General features: G+C 37.4%; 1 pseudogene; it reads left to right on the top strand.

Annotated features, from left to right (window-relative positions):
• Positions 1-7,011, top strand: part of LOC101631931 — a 20,143-nt pseudogene extending 13,132 nt beyond the window's left edge.
• The last annotated feature ends 308 nt before the right edge of the window (positions 7,012-7,319 follow it).

Raw genomic sequence — 7,319 nt, 5'->3', positions numbered from 1 at the left:
GTCCTTGCCAACATTTGTTAGAACTTACACTTTGCATAGTAGCCATCTTAACAGAAATGTGGTTATGTCTGACATATGGTTTGCAAATATTTGTAGGTTAAATTTTCATTGTTTTGATTATTTTTTGCTATACAGGTAATAATAAATTCAAATTATTTTTGTCTATGATATAAGATAATGTTTCATTTGTATGTGGATATTGAGTGTGTATAATGGTGTCCATGTCAAAGATTAGCTAACTATATATGTATGGATTTATTTCTGGCCTCTTTATTCTGTTCTATTAGTCTTTGTATTTGTTTTTATGCCATTACTGTCACATTTTGGTTACTGTAAATCTATAATATAAATATAAACATAGCTTTTGATATTTGAAAGCAGAAAATGTGATGTCTCCAACTTTGTTCTTCTCTCTCAAGATTGTGTTGGGGTTTTGTAGTCTTGCTGTTTTATATGAATCTATGTCTCCTATGTGCACATTTCATGGATACTGTACATAAACATCTCATCAATGATTCTCTCTCCCTATTCATTTGTCCTAAGCAAAGTTCTGTTCATTCAACATGCATGTAGGGAGAAGGCTTTTATACATTGTGACTAGTTATGACAATGCAAACCTATAGGAAAATATTTGAGCCATCTCAATGTTCTTCTTTATACCCTTTCTGATTTCTAATTTTTACCTGATGTATCTCAATTTTTTTTGAATAACATTCTTTTGCTGATTCTACTACCTGATTTGGTCTTGTCTATCATACAATGCATGAAGTCTGATTTTTGGTTGACTATCCCCATTAATGAAATAAAACTATTTTACAATAGACAACCATTGTCTTACAACATTATATAGAATTTAGGAGTACAGCTTCACACCTTGGGGACTATAGCGATCATTCCATTCCCGCCGCCAAACTTCTACTGCCATTCACCATTGTCTTGATCCCATTTCTGACACACTTAAATGTATAATTTTAAATTAGAATTTTGATAAGATTTTTCTTGTAGAATGAGGCACCAACAGGAAGTTGTCTACCACCACAGAGCATGCTAAATATCAGGATAGTATGTGAGGGGCAGCGAAGAAACTATAGTGCACTCCTTAGCTAAGACCACCCCACAAATGTGGCCCATGCCCCAGGTATTTTTTTTTTTTAATTTTTAGAGAGAATTCATGTTCTGACCATCAAGTTTATTTTAAATAGGAGGATGAAATTTAGTAAGCCACTACCATGTATTGTATAAGCTTTGCAGATCTACTTCTTTATACAAAGAAAGCAAAGAACTAGATGGAATGTGCACTATACTTCTTAGTGAACTTACTATTCAATATGAATATTGGCAGCTGTAAAAAAAAAAAACAAACATCACACATATCTCAGAGGCCACATTCATCTTTTAGATGCTAAAAAGATTGCATTGTTTTTAAATGGAGAGCTTGAATGGTGTCAAAAGTTGTTTTAGATCTTCTCCCTTTTTTGGACTTGCTTAAGAAGTGAGTCAGGCATAGAAGGGCTTCTCCTTGCACAAAGGAAGTTTTCATAAAGTTATGAACTCAAAAGCCAACAATGCAAAGCAATACTTTTGTGTTTCAAATGGCTCTTATATGGCAATTATTATAAAGACAGAGAAATCTTTCTTTATTATGCTTAAAGGTAACAGTATATAAAATCCAGTATTGAAAAGCGGCCTGATAAGTCTGCTTTATTCTCTCTTTCCAAAGGATCCTCACCAGGGACAAGTAACTTAAAGGTAATAACTTAAAAGGCCATAGTGTAGACTTGCAGAAATTGTGCAAAAGATAAAAAAAAGATAGAGATCTTGTTCTTAGTCTAGGTTCTGTCACAATCTGGGGGTAAAAACTTAGAAAAATCCTTTTGTTTCTCTAAACTTGCTTTCCTATCTGTTGAAATAATGCACAAAACTTTTACTATGCTACCATTGGAAAAATTACAATTTTTTAAAATCATGTTAAAATGATTTTTTCTATGTCATATCTTTGGTCACAAGTTGATCCCTGATACATAAAAGTCAATTTGGGAGAGATGTAAATCTATTTAAATTAGGTTTTGCTTACTTCGAACCTCCTTTATTTCACTAGATGGCAGTATGACAAATTAGACCATCTCTAAAATGTTCTGTATACATATGTTGCTGTGATTGAACACATTAGATATCCTACATGAATCGGAAAAAGATGATATAGAAGCTTAAGTATACTTTTGCAACATTATATGATCCTAATTTAAAAACATATATTATTAAAGTACCCAGCAAATCCTTTGCTCTTATTTCAAAGGTCACATAAACAATAAGTGGTCAACCAGGATTTGACAATAGATTGTCTGCCTTCCAAGCTTGAACATCTTATCCTCATATATTATGTGCTCCGCTGGTATGGCAATAAATTGAGTGCAGTAAGGGTTCAAAAATAGAAGAGATCTTTAGTTAGGAGTGGGATAATGTTAAAGTGAAACATGTAATAAGAAAACATACCTGAGAGCAAGCTGAATCTTGAGGATGCCTCCTGTGTGTTTTGTGATTTATAAGAATTTATAAGTATAAGATGAAACAAATGCCTTTGTATTAGGTATTCAAAGGTTTTCACATATATCAATCTTATTTCTCTACAGAAAAGACTTAGAGAATGAAGTATTGCTATTGATTGACATACTCTTCTGGCTTCAATTATCTATAAATGGAAAAAGTTGGACTAAATGTGTACTACATTTAGTTCTTTCCATATGCAATGATTTTGATTTTATAAGTTTAAAGTACAAAGAATATTCAGTTCATCTAGAAACTGAAATTCAACTGCTAAAATAGTCATTACCTGTAAGTTTCAAGTGATAAAGAAAAAATGAGAACTTAAAACTTGCATTTCCTTCAGGCACAGGATTATAAAGGTTGAGTATAACCTCACTTCCATTATATATAAGATTCATCATAAAGAAGAATTATGCCCAGGTAACTTGTATTCATGGCATATCACAAGGATTATATGCTGGTGTTCACTTATATAGAGATTGGGTTGCAAGAACCCTTGTTATGAAATCCTTAGGAAAATGTTCAAATGGAATCAGAATCTGGTACCTTCATATGACAAATTCTTTTCTCAGGACTAGATGTGGCTGGTAGATGATGGCTTGCTATCTCTTTTTAGCATCATACATTCATGGATAGAGTGTGTGTGTGGCATTAGCCCAACTCCAAATAAGGCAAAGAGAGTTACCTTTGATTCTGGGCCCTCCTTTGTAGTGCAATGTTTTAAAGCATAGCATTATGAAGCTAACTGCAGCCCCTTCAACTTGAGTTCAATCCCCAGCCAGGAGGTGATCCTCAGGGTGCAGCAGACCTCTCTTGACCCATCTGCTGCTACCTACTCTGTCTTTGGTGAATCTTCTCACTACCCAGCACCTCTGGCCTATACCCCAATTCTTGTATGCATAATTAAATAAATCTTTTTTAAAAAGAAAGTTATCTTTGATTCCATCAAAATCACACAATTTCTGTCCTTGAAAAATATATAAAACTAAAAGTTTACTTTGTATGCTACAGTCCAATCCCTATTTGATAGGGATTGGACCCAGGACATCAGCCCCAATAACTCAAAAAATAAAGCTCATTTCTAAGTTTGGGGATGTTTTGACTTGGAAAAAAAAAGACCCTATTTGGACAAAGAAGTGGTGGTAGTGTCAAAAATCCTAATATCTGGATATTCTTGATCATTGTATGACTTTTATGCATAATAGAGGGATTATGAAAGCTTTGATCAGAAATTTGGTTCTTGGAGACTTCAACTTTTGCTGCATTGTTATCAAAAGATTTAACGACTGCTACTAGATAAGCCTAGGAGGATTCCTTATTTTGGCAGCTCCTAGAAAAACTTCCATTCACGTTACATTCTAGGCATCCAGAACCAGTTGCACACCAGACTAAGGGTTCTCAGAACTCAATGATAGACCTGTCTCCTTAATCCAGAATATATTTTATTTTTTCCTTTTTGCTAGATAATTTTCTATTACTAACACACTAGCCAATAGTGTGCATTTTAATATTTCTGAGACTTTATTTTTCTACTTGCAAATTAAAGATGATAGCATCTGCCTTACCTACCTCAAAGGAAGAGAAGTGAGGAAAAGCAATAGATATATTTAAAAGTGCTTTTAAATAGAGAAACAAGCATGAAATGAACATTGAAACAATAGTAGACACTGTAGTAAAGTTTTTGAAAGTAATGTTTAATAGTAATAGTAGTTATTGTTACATCACATGGGCTAGTTGTAGCTGTCAAAGAGGTACAACATCAAAATGTGATCTGTAGATATATTTGTAATACACTGTATTTCTTTAGTTCTCAGGATAGCCAGTTGATTTTATTACATGCTCTCAGTCTCCTAAACTCAGTTATGTTTTGATTGATTTGACTAAAAATTGGCCAAGGAAAATATTCTGTTTCTAGAAGCAAATTGGAAGAGAGATTTCATGCTTTATTCCACATAATAATGGTGTGTCAACTGACTAAATGTTAATGAAATTTCTCTCAAACTTAAACCTCTTATCATAGAAGTTATGATAATCACCAAATTCTGGTACTGGTTTTTATGCATTATAAATGAGTTGATTATATAAGGCCCTGAAAACAGAACAAGGAATGAATCAGGCACTTACTAAATATTGACATTTATTCTCTGACATTTTTGTTCCCCTTCCTTAGTTGAAATAAGACAAAGATTGAATGGCTCTGACTTTTATAAGGTGAGGAGAGAGATACATAAACTAAATAAATGTCCTAAAGTTACAAGTTTGGAGATAAAAGTGGCATAAGAGGGGCCCTCCCTGGTGGCACAACAGGTTAAAGCACTGCATTATGAAGCTCTCTGAAGCCACTGCAGCTTGGGTTCCATCCCCCACCAGGGAGCTGACCCCCATGGCACAGCAGACCTCTCCTGACCCACCTGCTGCTCCCCTCAGCAGTGTATTTCAGTAGATCTGCCTGTTCTGCTTCCCACTCTGTCTCTGGTGAATCTTCTCACCCACCACATCTCTGGCCTGTACTCCAGTTCTATAAGCATAAATAAATAAATCTTTTAAAAAAGTGGCATTAGAAGCTAATTCTCTTACAGATCTTGGGAAATGTAAATGAGTAGAAGGTGAAGGGTGGAGCAAGAAGTGGAGCCAGGGCCTCCCTGGTGGCTCAAGGGGTTAAGTGTCAGCTCTGTGAAGCTATCCACAGCCACTATGGCATAGCATGAGTTTAATCTCTGGCCAGCAGACCTCTCCTGTCTCACGCTCTTCTACCCTCAATAGTGTATTTCAGTAGATCTGCCCGTTCTCCTCCCCTCTGTCTCTGGTGAATCCTCTCACCCTTCCCCTGCCCCCAGCAGCTCTGGCCTGTACTCCAGTTCTTGTATGCATAAACAAATAAAAAAATAAATCTTAAAAAAGAAAAGAAGTGGTGCCAGACACCTGGCACCTTCTGCCTCCAGCCTCGTGCTCTGTAGCTAGTGTAGCCACTCACCATACCTGCAGCTGCTACTGACATTTAAGGATTGCTGGTCAGATATGTAGCAGCTAATGATGTTCCAGTTACTATTTGTGGCTGCCTCTTCTACTATCCATTGTGTAGCCTAGGAAGTACCCAGTTGTGTGCGAACTGAGTGAAAGTGATGATTATTAAGCCGCCATTTTAAAAACTGAATGGGGTATTATTTTTTAATCAATTGTCTATTGACAGTATGAATAATCTAAGAGATAAACTCAAAATTCAGTTTAAGAAACCAGAAGAGTCTTTAGTTCCAAAATTCTCTGAAGGACTTAATTCTGAGATATTAGTGATTTCTTATTGGTGTTTGAAGTCTTTAAAGAGACCAGTGCTGCTTTTTTTGCCAGAACACAGGTGTGCCAGCCACAGCTAACCTACGTCAAAATGAGAAAGAAAAAGCTCACATTAACATTCCTGTCATTGATCACATTGATTTCAGCAAGTCCACCCTTACTGGCCATCTGATCTACAAATGCAGTGGGGCCTATGATAAAACCATCAAAAAACTTGAGAAAGAAGTAGCTGAGATGGGGAAGCGTTCCTTTACATATGCTTAGGTCTCAGATAAAAATGAAAGCTGCCAATATGGGTGGTATCACCATCAGATTCCACTAGCCACTCTATAGCCAGAAGAGATACAAGGAAATCACTAAGGAAGTCAACACCTACACTAGGAAAACTGGCTACAGCTCTGACTCAGCAGCACTAATACCAGTGTCTGTTTGGAATGGTGATATCATGCTGGAGACAAGTGTTCATATGCCTTGGTTCATGGGATGGAAAGTCACTGGTTAAGATGGCAGTGCCAGTGGAACCCACTGCCAACCAACAAGCCCCTGCCTCAGGACATGTACAAAATTACTGCTATCAAGACTGTGCCTGCAGGCTGAATTGAGATCGAGGATCTTACAGCAGGCATCCTGGTCCCCTTTTCTCCAGTTAGTGTTACAATTGACAAGTTTGCCATAACATACCAATAAGCTTTGAGGGAAGTTGTTCTTGGGGGCAATGTGGCGTTCAGTGTCAAGAAGGTATTTGTCAAAGATGTTCATGGTGGCAATGTGGCCACTGACAGAAGAAAAATTGTCCATCGATGGAAGCTACGCAAGTGATTATTCTGAGCCATCCTGGCCCAACTGGTGCTGGATGGAGAAGCACCTGTGCTAAGTGTCACACAGCTCACATGGCCTGCAAGTTTGCTGAGCTAAAGGAAAAGGTTGATTGTCATTCTTGGAAAAAATCTGGAAGATGGCCCCAAATTCTTGAAATCTGGTGATGCTGCCATAGCTGACATGGTTCCTGGTGAGCCCATGCGTGTTGAGGGCTTACCTGATGATCCTCCTCTGGGCTATTTTGCTGTTGGTGACATGAGACAGGTGTTTACTGTGGGTGTCATTTAAGCAATGGATGAGAAGGCGGCTGATGCTGGCAAGGTCACCAAGTCTGCCCAGAATACTCAGAAGGCTTGATGTAGGCCTCCCTGGTGGCGCAGGTGTTAAAGTCACAGTTTTCAAGCTATCACCAGCCACTGCTGCCTGAATTTGATCCCTGGCCAGGGAGGTAACCTACACAGTGTGGTAGACCTCTCTTGTCTCACACACTTCTCCCCTCAGCTGCTTATTTCAATCGATCTGCCTGTTCTGCTCCTCACTCTGTCTCTGGTGAATCCTCTTACCCCCTGCACCTTTGGCCTACTCCCCAGTTTTAAATGTGTTTAAATAAATAAAAAAAAATCTTTAAAAGAAGAAGCCTTAATGGATATCATCCCCAAACCTGC

Source organism: Condylura cristata, unplaced genomic scaffold, assembly GCF_000260355.1.
Source record: "Condylura cristata isolate star-nosed mole 26May11 unplaced genomic scaffold, ConCri1.0 scaffold00001, whole genome shotgun sequence".
Classification (NCBI taxonomy): Eukaryota; Metazoa; Chordata; class Mammalia; order Eulipotyphla; family Talpidae; genus Condylura; species Condylura cristata.
The sequence above is the reverse complement of the archived record's forward strand: the minus strand, read 5'-3'. Positions and strand labels throughout refer to the sequence as shown.